This window comes from Rana temporaria, chromosome 7, assembly GCF_905171775.1.
Source record: "Rana temporaria chromosome 7, aRanTem1.1, whole genome shotgun sequence".
Lineage (NCBI taxonomy): Eukaryota > Metazoa > Chordata > Amphibia > Anura > Ranidae > Rana > Rana temporaria.
In genome coordinates, this window is record NC_053495.1 from 42,778,916 (window position 1) to 42,793,436 (window position 14,521).

At 43.6% G+C, this 14,521-nt stretch overlaps 1 protein-coding gene across 1 annotated transcript in view; it reads left to right on the forward strand.

The window, feature by feature from the left end:
• The window catches only part of DCP1A (decapping mRNA 1A), a 69,191-nt gene that overhangs the window by 33,450 nt on the left and 21,220 nt on the right, over positions 1–14,521 (forward strand). The gene's annotated exons all lie outside the window — the stretch shown is intronic.

A 14,521-nucleotide genomic window follows, 5' to 3' on the forward strand; every position in this document is an offset into this window, starting at 1 on the left:
TGTTTGGGGACTTGGCTGCAATATGTTTGGGGGCATGGCTGGATATGTGGGGGACATGGATGCATTTGGGGACACATTTAAAAAAAAAGTATCGGTACTTGTACTCAGTCCTAAAAAAGTGGTATCGGGACAACCCTAATAACAACTTTAACTCTTCTGGGAAGGCTGTCCACAAGGTTTAGGAGTGTGTCTATGGGAATGTTTGACCATTCTTCCAGAGGCGCATTTGTGAGGTCAGGCACTGATGTGGACGAGAAGGCCTGGCTGCAGTCTCCACTCTAATTCATCCCAAAGGTGTTCTATCGGGTTGAGGTTAGGAACTTGACTGTGCAGGCCAGTCAAGTTCCTCCACCCCAAACTCGCTCATCCATGTCTTTATGGACCTTTCTTTGTGCACTGGTCCAAATATATTGGAGGGTGGATTATGGTGTGGGGTTGTTTTTCAAGGGGTTGGCCCCTTTGGTTCCAGAGAAGGGAATTCTTAAGATGTCAGCATACCAAGACATTTTGGACAATTTCATGCTCCCATCTTTGGGGGAACAGTTTGGGGATGGCCCCTTCCTGTTCCAATGTTACTGCGCACCAGTGCACAAAGCAAGGTCCATAAAGACACGAATGAGCGAGTTTGGGGTGGATAAACTTGACTGGCCTGCACAGAGTCCTGACCTCAACCCAATAGAACACATTTGGGATGAATTGGAGCAGAGACTGTGAGCCAGGCCTTCTCGTCCATCAGTGCCTGACCTCACAAATGTGCTTCTGGAAGAACGGTTAAACATTCCCATAGACACACTCCTAAACCTTGAGGACAGCCTTCCCAGAAGAGTTGAAGCTGTTTTCACTGCAAAGGGTGGACCAACTCAATATTGAACCCTCCGGACCAAGACTGGGATGCCATTTAAAGTTCATGTGCGTGTAAAGGTGGTGTCCCAATACTTTAATGTAATATAGTGTATCGTCTCACCTGGGGGCTGAAAAGAAGTGGACAGCACCCCACGTCCGCCCTTCTGCTTTTTCTGCTTTTGGGGGTGGGTAGGGGAAAGAAAGGTGAATAAATACAGAATAAGGCTGGCGTCCCAATACTTTTGGTAATAGAGTGTATATTTCAGGTATGAAATAGCATGCGACTCAATAATTACCAGCTCTGACACATAGGGAGAGTCCATAGTGCTGTGTAAGCAAAGATTTGAGCAACTCCTAGCTTACACAAGGCGACTTCTACTGTTTCCAGTGACTAAGTAGAGTGGTAGTGAAGAGAAGGAGAGCTTGCGGTGCTTGGGAGGGGGCACTGGCAAAGCGCAGATTCACAGGAAACGCGTCGTTGGAAAAGTACAGAGGCTGCTTTTGCTGACATCTACTAGTTATCTGGTTGTCTACAGACTTGTAAGGCTGCATTCACACCTAAGCGACAAAACGCCCGACGCGGGACGCTTCTGCCGCTAGAGGGGAGAATTCCCATTGCTGTCTATGGAGATGGTTCACATCTCATAGACGCGTAACGCCTGTCGCCTGAAAAAAAGTCCCGGACCCTTTTTTTCACGCGACAGGCGCGTTTTCCCATAGACGGCAATGGGAATACTTTAGGGGAAAAAAAAAAATTGAAACATTTGTACTCGCGGCAAATCTGCCGCTACACGCGAACGCGGCTGTCGCTTAGGTGTGAATGCAGCCTTACTTTGAGTCACTGACCCAAAACAAGCCTACAAAGCAGGGAAGTCCCAATCTGCATACTTTTTATGGGTCACTGACTGAAGCCGCTGATTTAACTTGTCAGCCAGGCATCTAGCATTTGCAGAGAGTTCAGCAATGAGCGGATTCATACTTCTGCTAAATAGCTTTCTCTTTAGGCCTTGTTCACATGGGGGCATACGCCTGTGTGGGGGCCATGTTTACCTGCATGGCAATGTACAGGTGTTTTGTGCAGACATCAGTGGGATGCATGAAACATGTGCATCCCCTATACGGGTAAACGCGGCCCTCCATGGGGCTATGCTGTAGTATGCCCTGTGTGAATGAGGCCTTCGTGTTGTTGGCAGAATGGTAGTTGATGGGGGATGAAGGAAAGGAGGCAAAAGTATAATGAAGGTAAAGTAGGTGATATGAGAACATTTTTATTTTTGCTCCTTCTGGGAAGATATGGTCTATAGTGTAGTTCTTCTTCTTTCTTTGCCACGAGATAACAATGTCCCTGTTTCTTCCCTAAAAGGCATGTCCAGTTGTTTCTGCTCTCTGGTTAGCACATACAAAGTGTTTTCATTGTCCTGAAATAGCTGCATTCTAGTCATACAACTCCGGAGTCTGAGAGACATTTGGAGCCAGAGAGTGATTCAGCCTGTTGACACCCAAGTCTGAAATATTCGTTTTAGGTGTACTAATTATTTAAAGCTGTTCTGCCGGCAGATAGTAAACACAAGTTTCATTTCAGTGTTCATTAACTATAAGTGCAGCTAGTGTAAGGCTGGCCGTAGACGGAGTGAATTTCTTCCCTTTAACCACGGGTTAACCAGTGTTTTGAAAGGGAAATCCCTCCCACTAGAGCTGCACGATTCTGGCTAAAATGAGAATCGCAATTTTAAAAATGTTTTGCTTAGAATAAAGATCGCGGTTCTCGTGGACTAACATCTTCTTTCACATTAAACAAAAAAATTGGGCTAACTTTACGGTTTACTTTTTTTTTTTTTTTTATTCATTTAAGTGTATTTTTTTTTTTTTAAATTGCGTTTGAAAAACCGCTGTGCAAATATGGTGTGACATATAAAATATTGCAACAACCACCATTTTATTCTCTTGGGTCACTGCTTAAAAAAAAATATCCGGTTTGGGTGTTCCATGTAATTTTCTAGCAGAAAATAATGATTTTCTACTTTGTAAGCAACAAATGTCAGAAAAGGTTTGGTCTTAAAATGGTTAAACTTCCTTCATCTACAAGTTCTTTTCTTTGATTAAAGAACGAAAAGATACTTTGTTTATACATAAATTTTGAGTGTAACCTCCAGATATAATTTTTTAGAAAATATTAAAATGTATCATCACTAAGAATTAATTAGAGAAAGAGGTAGCGGCTCTCCACTCCCCAATCCCCCCTCTTCTCTAATACTTTTTTTGCGTGTTCTGATTAAACTTGGTAGGCTGCCTGTTGTTTTTTTTTTTTTTTTCTCCAGCTGTGAGAACTCTCTTCACTCATTATGCCGCGTATACACGATAGGATATTTCGTTGGAAAAATTGCGATGGAGCATACACACGGCCGGTTTTCCTGGCCAAAAGCTCTCGTGGCAGTTTTCCTGATGGGAAAACCGGTCGTGTGTACGAGGCTTTACAGAGTGAACTTGGGAGTTTTTCAATGGAAAGATCAGCAAGAATAAACCAATTTCTGTGTTTTAGTGACTGCATAAGTGCAGAAGTTACTAAACCCATCGCCAGATGCTCATGCTCCCAGTAAGGAAGTTCAATTAGTTCTTTTAATTGTGTTGCTCATTCCGTGATGCTCTCATCATCTGGAAGGGTAATCTTTGCTGTGCAGCATGTGCATCTTCTTAAAAGGCCCTCCTTACTTCTGTATGATGGATGACTGGCAACAGATTTCCATCTCTCCTGCAGTTCTGTCCAATTAACTTTTTATCCCTCTCTTTGCAGAAGTGGCAGTGAGAAATAATGGAATTCATGAATTATATCTACCTAGTGCTCTATCATTTAGAATGAACACATGGTGAAGTAGAGTAAAATCTGTTTCTCGGGTAAACTTATCGTCTCTCTTTGGGCCTTTTTTTTGTACTGAAAACTTGTTCTTATCAATGTGTCTCACACAGGCAATGTCATTTAAAGTAGTTTATGAAGCTGATGAACGCCCTATGAGTTCTAAATCTTAGAAGTATCCCATCTGTCAGGTCACCTTCAGTTTTTGCTATTGTGTAATCATTTTGGGGTATAACAATATACACGTTACTAAATATAAAATGTCTCCATTCTTAGCCACAGTTCTAATATTTAAAGTGATAAACATCAGCTCTCCATTATAATGTTTATAAGCGTTTTTAAAGAAGTTGTAAAGGTGTAAAAAAAAAAAAAAAAATCCTAAATAGCTTCCTTTACCTTAGTGCAGTCCTCCTTCACTTACCTCTTCCTTCGATTTTGCTTTTAAATGTCCTTATTTCTTCTGAGAAATCCTCACTTCCTGTTCTTCTGTCTGTAACTCCACACAGTAATGCAAGGCTTTCTTCCTGGTGTTGAGTGTCGTGCTCGACCCCTCCCCTGTAATACAGGAGAGTCAGGACTCCTAACACACAGCTCCTTTCTCTATCTGCAACGTAGAGAGCGCCCTGACTCTCCTGTAGTCCAAGTGAGGGGGCGAGCACGACGTTCCACTCCAGGGAGAAAGCCTTGCATTACTGTGTGGAGTTACAGACAGAAGAACAGGAAGTGAGGATTTCTCAGAAGAAATAAGGACATTTAAAAGCAAAATCGAAGGCTGAGGTAAGTGAAGGAGGAATGCACTGAGGTTTAGGAAGCTATTTAGGAAAAACTTTTTATTTATTTTTCCTTTACAACCCCCTTTAAGGCTTCATGTACACACAGCCTATTATAATCGCTGGCCGCAGGAAAATGGAAAATCGTGCTGCAATTTTTGCCGGCATTCAAAACATTCCTATCCTGAACGTGATTCTTCTGCGTTGGGGAGAGGGAGGTTGAAGCGCACCTAAAATCCTATGTGTACACAGGCTTTTATGGAGTTGAGTTTAGGAGCCTTGGCAAAAAAAAACTCCAACCTCCTAAGTTTAGAAGCTGTAGTGTACATGAAGCCTTGGGCTCCATTCACATTAGTGCTTTTGCTGTTGTGTAATAATGCATGTTGCGGTATAAAAATATGCATCTAGGAGCAAGGGGGGCCATGAAAAAAAGTGGGTACATACAATGGAAAAAGTTGGGCACATTATTCACTAAAAGTACATCTGCCAGATTTTAAAAGTGGATAAACCAATTGTATGCATCAAATGCAGTTACCTGCACATACCGGAACTATTCTCTTTTGGCTGAAATTTTGCCTGGTGATTGTGTTGCCATGCTTCCTGTTTCATGGTGACAACATTCCTCCTACATTATCTGATTGCACTACATTTCCACCTTGTGTGGATTATGTGTATAGCATCTGCGATGTGCTCTGCTGTCGCCTGCACTAAAAAATAGGTTTTACGGACACCTCCCTCTTCAAGTGAATGGACTGCCCTATGTGCAACACGTGGAATTGCGGTAAAAAAAGTTTTGAAACGTCTTCTTGCCGTGCAGGCCTTCAGATTGCTCCCACAGACCTTGCTTCGGCGGGTCATGCAGTTATTAGGTTTAATGACCGCTGCTATCCCAGGAGTTCCAGACCCTTCCAGGCGTTTCTCTTACACCATTGGGATTGCAGGAAGGATTCTCTGGATCAACTAGTTCAACTTCCAAGGGAGGATTCTCTCAATATCTCCTGGTGGGAGCAGCGAGAACACCTGCAGGGAGGGAAGAACTGGGCGCAACATACTCCAGTGAAGGTTACCACAGACGCCAGTCTGTGGGGCTGGGGTGCGCGTTCTCAGGGCTGGCAGGCCCAAGGAGCTTGGTTGCCGGAGGAGGCAGACCGCTCCTCGAATTTCAGGGAACTACTAGCTGTAGGCAAAGCTCTCTTGGCTCTGCAGGAGAAGCTCAGTTCAAAAGACCTATTGGTGTTTTCAGACAATGCCACGACAGTGGCATACCTGAACAAGCAAGGGGGCACTCGTTCGGAGTCACTCCTAATGCTATCACAGCAGATCCTTTCCTGGGCAGAAATCAATGTCACCTCGATCAGAGCAGTCCACATCAGAGGTTCAGAGAACACGCTGGCAGACTATCTGAGCAGGGTAAGCGCAAGTTCCAGCTGTTGGGAGTTGCATCAAAGCACGTTCCAGGAGAATGTGCCAAGATGGGGTCTTTCTGCAGTGGATCTTTTTTCCTCCAGTCTCAACAGGAAACTGCCGGCGTTTCTCTCACTGGAGAGAGAGACAGGGTCCTTGGGGACGGATGCGGTCTCCTTCTCGTGGGGTTTCACTCTAGCCTACGCCTTCCCTCCTTTTCCCCTCTTGCCTCTGGTGGTTCAGAAAATTATTCAGGATCGTGCAGAAGTGGTCCTGATCGCCCCCTGGTGGCCCAGGAGGAGTTGGTTCTCCTCTCTGAAGACCCTCTCTGTGGATCTTCCCTGGCCCCTGCCAGAACGGAAGGATCTACTCCATCGGGGACCAGTATTGCATCCAAACCCTCAGATCTTCCATTTGACGGCTTGGAGGTTGAGCGGCGCATCTTACAGCTGAATGGGTGTTCAGAGACAGTTATTCAAACTATCCTGGACAGCCGTAAGTTGGTAACTAGAAGAATCTTTGGGAAAGTTTGGAAAACTTTTTATGCCTGGCAAAGGAAATACGGTTTAGATTCTTTTTCTATTCCCGGTGTTTTAGGTTTTTTACACAAGGGAGTGTAGAAAGGTCTTTCTGTCAGCACCCTTAGGGTTCAGGTTGCGGCCCTGTCTGTATTTTCAGACAAGAGGGTAGCTGAAGATCCTTTAGTCAGGAGGTTCCTTTCAGCTAGAGATAGACATGCTCCCAGGATCGTCAAACATGTGCCTCCTTGGGATCTGTCATTTGTGCTTAATGCTCTAACAAGGGCTCCGTTTGAGCCTTTGCATGAAGCTTCCCTGAAATGTATTTCCTTGAAGGTTTCTTTCCTTTTGGCCATTACGTCAGGAAGGATTTCTGATCTGCTGTCCCTTTCCTGTAAAGATCCCTTCCTGAGGATTTTAGAGGACAGGGTAGTGATCTAGCCTGATGCCTTCTATTTGCCCAAAGTTTCTTCTAACTTTCATAGGTCCCAGGAAGTAGTCCTTCTTAGTTTTTGTTCCTCTCCCAAAAATGCGGAAGAGGAAAGATTTAGTTTTTTAGACGTGAAGAGCTGTCTGCTGCTTTACTTGGAGAAATCCAGTGGGTTTAGGAGTTCCTCCCAACTGTTAGTATTGTTCAGTGGCCCCAATAAGGGATCCCAAGCATCCAAAAGCTCTATCGTTAGATGTATTAGGGAAGCTATTTGTGAAGCTTACAAAGCGTCAGGCCGTAGTCCTCCTCCTAGAATTAGGGCTCATTCAACAAGATCCATGGCTACATCATGGGCAGAAAGAGCTGGGGCATCATGGGAAGAAATTTCTAGAGCTGCCATCTGGTCCTCTCATGCATTTGTCAAACGTTAGAGTTCAGATGCTTTCCAGCCAGGACCTTTCCTTTGGTAGGAAAGTGCTTCAGGCTGTTGTCCCTCCCTAAGGTACAGGGATATGCAATTGGTGGACCTCCAGCTGTTGCAAAACTACAACTCCCATCATGCCTCTGCCTTTGGGTGTCATTTTTGTGGCTGTCAGAGTCTAGCTATGCCTCATGGCCACTTGTAGTTCTGCAACAGCTGGAGATCCGCTAATTGCATATCCCCGGTATAGTATCTTGCTTATCCTCCCAAGTAGCTGTCCTTGAAGGTGAGGGGGGAAAACCCCGTTAGACATACCAGTAACGGTATTACCAGGAACCTTCCAGGACAGTGTCTATATTCCCACGCTATTTTTCTTTCACCTCATGGTGGTGTGTTTTTTTTTTTTTTCCTCTGCCGAGTGCACTTTGGTGGAGGTTTACTTGATCTTCTGAACAACTGAAGGTCAGAGGAACGGGAGGGGCCTTTTTAAATTGTATCTGATTTGTTTCCTGTAGAGGGCGGAGCCAATCATTTCTCAAGTAGCTGTCCTGGAAGGTTCCTAGAAATACAGTTACCGGTAAGTCTAATGCCGTTTTTTTTGTGACGGAGCGCACTATTCGATAGAACACCGGCTCAGGTAAGTATGAAGGATGGCTGGGGGCGGGAGCTGCATGCAGAAGGTTTTTTACCTTAATGCATAGATTGCATTAAGATAAACAAAAAATCTTATGACTTTTTAGTACTACTTTATGGTCAATATGGAACTACACCCTGTATGACCTGAAAAAAATTGGCATAAGCAGTAGAATAATTTTTTTTTTAAATAAACTTAAGGGTTTACGGCTTTTGGATTCGTACCCCATTTTATTCCTGTATAGACCTTGCGGTTGTTTAAGCATTGTATTTGACTATATAAACCATGCAATAACTTGCCTATGAAGGTACATTGTATTTTATTTGGAAAGATTCACAGAACAGAATCCCTTACGGAAGCTGCCAGCTGCCCAGGATGTGGAGGCTGCCAGTGGAACGGAAATGGTTTTGATTTGTTATTCATCCAATAGATGGACACAACTTCTAAATGGTGCACTTTGTTAAATAAAAATGTCTCAATACATATCCACAGTTCTAACATTTAAAGTGATGAACATTATTAAGCTCTTCATTATAATGTTTATAAAAGTTTTAAATGTGAGAAGAGAAATTCTTGCAATGAGAGATTGTTACCATAGAGGTTTAGGTGTACATTACCCAAATTGGCTTAAATTCTTAATACTTGGATCTGAAATCTGAGCATCCAGATCACTTGGGAGACAGATTTAATGGTTTCTCATTATTCTTATAGCTGGACAGGTGCAGTCACTTTATTACATTTTTTCTATCCTACCAATTTATTATGTTGATAACAAAACATTATGCCACACATTTATGAATAAACACAAATGTTTGGGTCATTTTAATGGAAAGGTAGACGTTACCCAAAGAGACCTTAGAGCAGTGCTGATCAATGTTAACATTTTAGAGTGCCTTAAGTGTGGCCTGACATTCCCAGAGGGTTACACAATAGCAGTGTGTTTTAATTTGTGAGGTGCATTGTGTCAAGTTAAGCAGGCCCATTCAAAATAGATGAGTGTTGATGCTCCAAATCAGTCCTGCTGCATTTTTTTTTGAAGAAAAGTATAAGTAAAACCAGTCCTGTCCTAGTATTGCTCCCAGCATTAGTGCCAGTGGCTGCAAAAATAGCCACCGGCATTAGTGTCAGTGGTCACAAAAGTAACCCCCAGCATTTTCGCTCCCTGACTGCTGTAGTAACCCCAGCCTTGGTGTCTGTTGGCGCAACAATAACCCCAGCCTTGGTGTCTGTAGGCGCAACAATAACACCAGCCTTGGTGTCTGTAGGCGCAACAATAACCCCAGCCTTGGTGTCTGTAGGCGCAACAATAACCCCAGCCTTGGTGTCTGTAGGCGCAACAATAACACCAGCCTTGGTGTCTGTAGGCGCAACAATAACACCAGCCTTGGTGTCTGTAGGCGCAACAATAACCCCAGCCTTGGTGTCTGTAGGCGCAACAATAACCCCAGCCTTGGTGTCTGTAGGCGCAACAATAACCCCAGCCTTGGTGTCTGTAGGCGCAACAATAACCCCAGCCTTGGTGTCTGTAGGCGCAACAATAACCCCAGCCTTGGTGTCTATAGGCGCAACAATAACCCCACCCTTGGTGTCTATAGGCGCAACAATAACCACCCCATTAATACTGTTAGTAGCCATTATTATAGCCTCTAACATTGAAGTCAGTAGTTGCAATAATACTTCCCCCCCCCCCCCCCGTGTTGGTGTTCTTTTCAGCATTTTAACCCCCGTCAAGCTTTTACTGGTGGTCTGTGACAGTGCTGTAACCTCCCCACTTGCGTTGCTGGTCAGGGGCAGTGCTGTCAACCCCTCTCCCTTCCATCTTGCATTGTGTTAGAACTCCTTGTCAATGGTGTTACAGGGTGGTAAATGCAATTTAGTTTACGGATCTGCTAATCCTGATGCATGATTTGTTTTTACCATATCCTTAAAAGTTTATATAACTTTTAAGGCTATGATTTTGAAAGCAAATTCCTGCCACATTAATGCAGTCTGAGTTTTCATTCTACAACTTTGGTGAGCAAATTTGGGACCTGCACAAATAGTGACTTGTATGAGTGACATGTTCGAGAATCGTTTGGATGGAATCCCCTGGCTATACCTTCAGCAGTTACCATACCTGCCTTTAAAGATGTCGGACCAGCTTAGCTGCCACTATGAAGATGTAAAGTTTGTTTTGTTGATTAACAGGGTTTTTAGGATTACAGGAGGGAAATGAATATGAGTTTTCAGTGATGTGTCATGGCCATGTTATGGCTTGAAAGGGTTTAGCTGGGGAAGCGGGATATCCATTGAAGTGATCAGCTGGGGGGATAGTATTGAATGAGGTTATTTATAATCTTTTATGTGTAGAAGATGAAGCTGACCTCTAATCGGATATAAAACACATTATTTAAAAGAGAAGTGTGGGAATGTAAAATAAAGAACATAAATACTCCCTGGCTCTCTGCTTTGCCCCTGCAGTGCTCGCTGGAACAGTTGGTTCAGCCTCACTGAGAGGCTGAGCCAGCTGCTGATTCAGGCAGCTGGGTGGATCCTGACATTGCTCCAGAGCCTGGAACTGCTGAGTGACATCAGCCGACGCTAATCACAGGCAGTAAAACATTTCCCGATCACTGCAGCCGCGCATCGGGACAACGTCTCACTGCCTATGATTAGCGCAACACTGACTTCCTGGTGGGCTCTGCACGTGGGCTGTGCAAACATGCCGGAGGTCATCCTTAATTTCTAGTACCCAAGCTATCCTCCGACAGTCACGATAGTGATGACAACTAGGAAGGGTGTTTAGAATCAACCGAAACAGATCTATACAGAGGGATAACATTGCATTATTTAAGCTGTTGAGGCTTCAGCTAACCATGCACGCCATACCTTTCGTGTGACACCTCCTGTTCATGTATGTATCTTTGTATAGGGGAAGACTAATTTATTAGACTTTTCCATTGAGACATAGATTTGGAGGAGGGTTTCTTCCACTGCATAGCTATATTTTTCCTGGCATAGAAAAGAAGTAGCCCAATCAATGTTCTTTTAGCAACTGTCGGTGCAATAGTTTTAACCAGTCCCAGTAGACAAATTTCCACTGAGGGCTGGATTGAAATGGAGGCAACTAGATCAATCAGAGCCAGAATATGTCTTGATCCTGGGACAATGCCAGAAAATATGTGCAAAGTCCCCGGGTGACCCGACGGTGGACTTTACTGGTAGTAAGCTGCAAGTACCTAAATCTATCTTGAAGGTAAATTGGGTATCTGGCACTCCAGCAGGCAATGCCCTTAGTTTGTAATAATGTACATTAGATTTTTGGGTAAAAAAAAAGTTGAACCACGGTAAGGGGTGAATTAAAAAAAGGCATCTGTCCTCAGAGTGTCTCCACCAACTCTGCAAAACATATAAAAGAAACGGGGGGGTTGGGGAGAAAGGCACCTCTCTGGTGTAGTATTAAAACGGTATCGTTTATTGCACACGATTAAAAACACTTACTTACGATGAGCATGACTGTTATATCTTGTATGTAGTCCTGGCAGTTCTACTGTGTCCCACAGGCTCCTCGCAGGATCCGGGTAGCTGGGAAAGGTTCTGCATTTAAATTCCTTTTTTAAGTTCTTGATGATCGACCAGTGTCTCGCACACACTCAGTTTGTCATCCAGCCAAGCATACATGGACATCTATGCCTTAGGTCTTAGGATCTCACCACTCCTCTTCTTGGGTCCCGCTTTGGCGCTCCTGGCCCTTCCCTCCTGTTGAGTGGCCCCACCCCCTTTTTTTTCTCATTGGCTGACTGACCTTGATAGCAGCAGGAGCCAATGCCGCCACGCTGGTGTCTCAGCCAATCTGGGGGGGAAATCCTTTGTAGACGGGACAATCCTGCAAAATCGCTGGATCTAGATGGTGCTCAGGTAAGTGTTCGGGGGACTGCTGCACACAGAAGGGTTTTTATCTTCATGCATAGTATGCATGAAAATAAAAAACCTTCTGCTTTTACAACCCCTCATCTGAAACACTTCTGTTTTCTGACATTTTTGTGGGTGTTGGAAAAAATAACCATAGCCTCTGTGGACTTGATTCTTTGTGTGCTCCTCCCATAATATGTGCCCCAGCTTGATTGATTTATGTTAACTGCCATACAAAGGAGGTCTGGTCTGGTTTAACTACAGTGAGGGGGGAAAAGTAATTGATCCCCTGCTGATTTTTGTACGTTTGCACACTGACAAAGACATTTTCAGTCTATAATTGTAATGGTAGGTTTATTTTAACAGTGAGAGACAGAATAACACAAATATCCAGAAAAACATGTTCCAAAAAAGTTCTAAATGGATTTGCATTTTAATGAGTGAAATATGTATTCGACTTAGTACTTGGTGGCAAAACCCTTGTTAGCAATCAGATGTTTCTTGTAGTTGGCTAAATAGTTTTCACACATCTCAAAAGGGATTTTGTCCAACTCAAGGCTGACGTTTGGTAACTTGAACCTTCAGCTCCCTCCACATATTTTCTATGTGATTAAAGCGGGGGTTCCGCGGGAATCAGTGTTTTTTTTTTTTTTTTTCTTTTTTTTTATATGCATCTGTCGCTCTTAATATCCTTAATAGTGTACACACGTGTTCTATTTTAATAGCCGTCCATATTGTCATTCTGCCGAAAAAGATAATTTATAAAAATATTTGCTGATCGCTTCCATCTTGCTTGTGGGCACTCTGAAGCCCACAAGCAAATCCTTGTGGGATACAGTGAATGCTGATGTCCAAGCATTTGCAGTGTTGACGGCGAGCGGCGCCGTCAACACTACACGGTTGCCATCACAACGGCCGGCGTACTGAAAAGGTCACGCCCCGTTGTGACGACATCCATGTGTCAAATCGCGCAAAAGTGCTTCTTGTGGGCTAGAGAATCGTCTCCTGGGCAGCGTCACGCTGTGCTCCCAGGAGACACTGGGGCGATCGCAGCTAAAGCGACACGCCCACTCCTGCGGAAGCTCAACCAGGAAGTGCCTGGTTCAGAAACGACAAACCAGGTATGGAATTGATTTTAAAAAAAATTGACAGCGAACTTTAAATATAGACACTGAGCCTGTGTGATTGACGTTGACTTTAAAATTAGGGTGAACCTCCGCTTTAAGGTTTAAAGACTGGCTAGGCCACTCCAGGACCTTAAAGTGCTTCTTCTTGAGCCACTCCTTTGTTGCCTTGGCCGTGTGTTTTGGATCATTGCCATGCTGGAAGACCCATCCACGACCCATTTTCAATGCCCTGTCTGAGGGAAGGAGGTTCTCGCCCAAGATTTGACAGTATATAGCCCTGACCATTGTCCTGTTACCAATTGTTTTCTTGGTGACTATGGTCCCAGCTGCCTTGAGAGCATTGACAAGATTCTCCCGTATAGTTCTGGGCTGATTCCTCACCTTTCTCATGATCATTGAACCTCCACAAGGTCTTGCATGGAGTCCCAGGCAGAGGGAAATTGACAGTAATTTTTGTTGCCCTCACCCTGTCACAAAGCTGCTTGGCAATTGTCTTTGTAGCCCATTCTAGCCTTGTGTAGGTCTACAATCTTGTCCCTGACATTCTTGGACAGCTCTTTGGTCTTGGTCATGGTGGAGAGATTGGAATCTGATTGCTTCTGTGGACAGGTGTCTTTTATACAGGTAACAAACTGAGATTAGGAGCACTCCCTTAAAGAGTGCTCCTAATCTCAGCTTGTTGTTTGTATAGAAGACACCTGGGAGACAAAATCTTGCTGATTTGATAGGGGATCAAATACTTATTTCACTCCTTAAAATGCATATCAATTTATACCTTTTTTTAAAATGTGTTTTTCTGGATATTTTTGTTCTGTCTCACTGATAAAATAAATCTACCATTAAAATTATAGACTGATCATTTCTTGGTCAGTGGGCAAACATACAAAATCAGCAGGGGATCAAATACCCCCCCCCCCCCCCCCCGACTGTATATTATGCCTCGTACACACAATCCGGTTATCCGATGATAAAAATCGCTTTCGGATTGATCGTTCAATAATCTAATCGATGGCACACCGCTTTCGACAGCCGATCACGACAGTCCGCCCAACAAAATCCGAAGGGGCAAACACAAACTTTGCTCAGACGACAGCCCATCGTATCATCGTATTACAATTGTTTAATCAGTACAGTATGCGTACGATAAAAATCGGTAGACGAAGACCACCTCTGATCGGAAACACGGAAATAAAACAGAAGGACACAGGAGTCGCACGTATTTGACATTATTTCAGATACGTAACTAAGCACACCGGAAGTTTTTTTCAGAATCGTATGACAAAAATCCAACTTTTCGTATAGCACTGTTGTATTCGATATTTAGTTTTATGCAAAAAATGCGAACAATAAGTCGTACGATAATCGGATCGTGTGTATGAGGCATTAGTCTGAATTTATAGTTCGCCACCAGAAGGACAACCTGCATGTCAAGATGTGTACATATGTCAGATAGTACAATATGAAAACCTATTGTAACAAATATGTTAAAATGTAATAAATTACGTTTAAATAAATATGTCTAAAATACAATATTCTCTGTTGAGCCTTGCCACTGTATTGATAATTTTTTAAATAAGTGTGTGTATAGCAGGAATTCATTGGCAAAACCATGTTGGTAGTATTCTGTGCTTT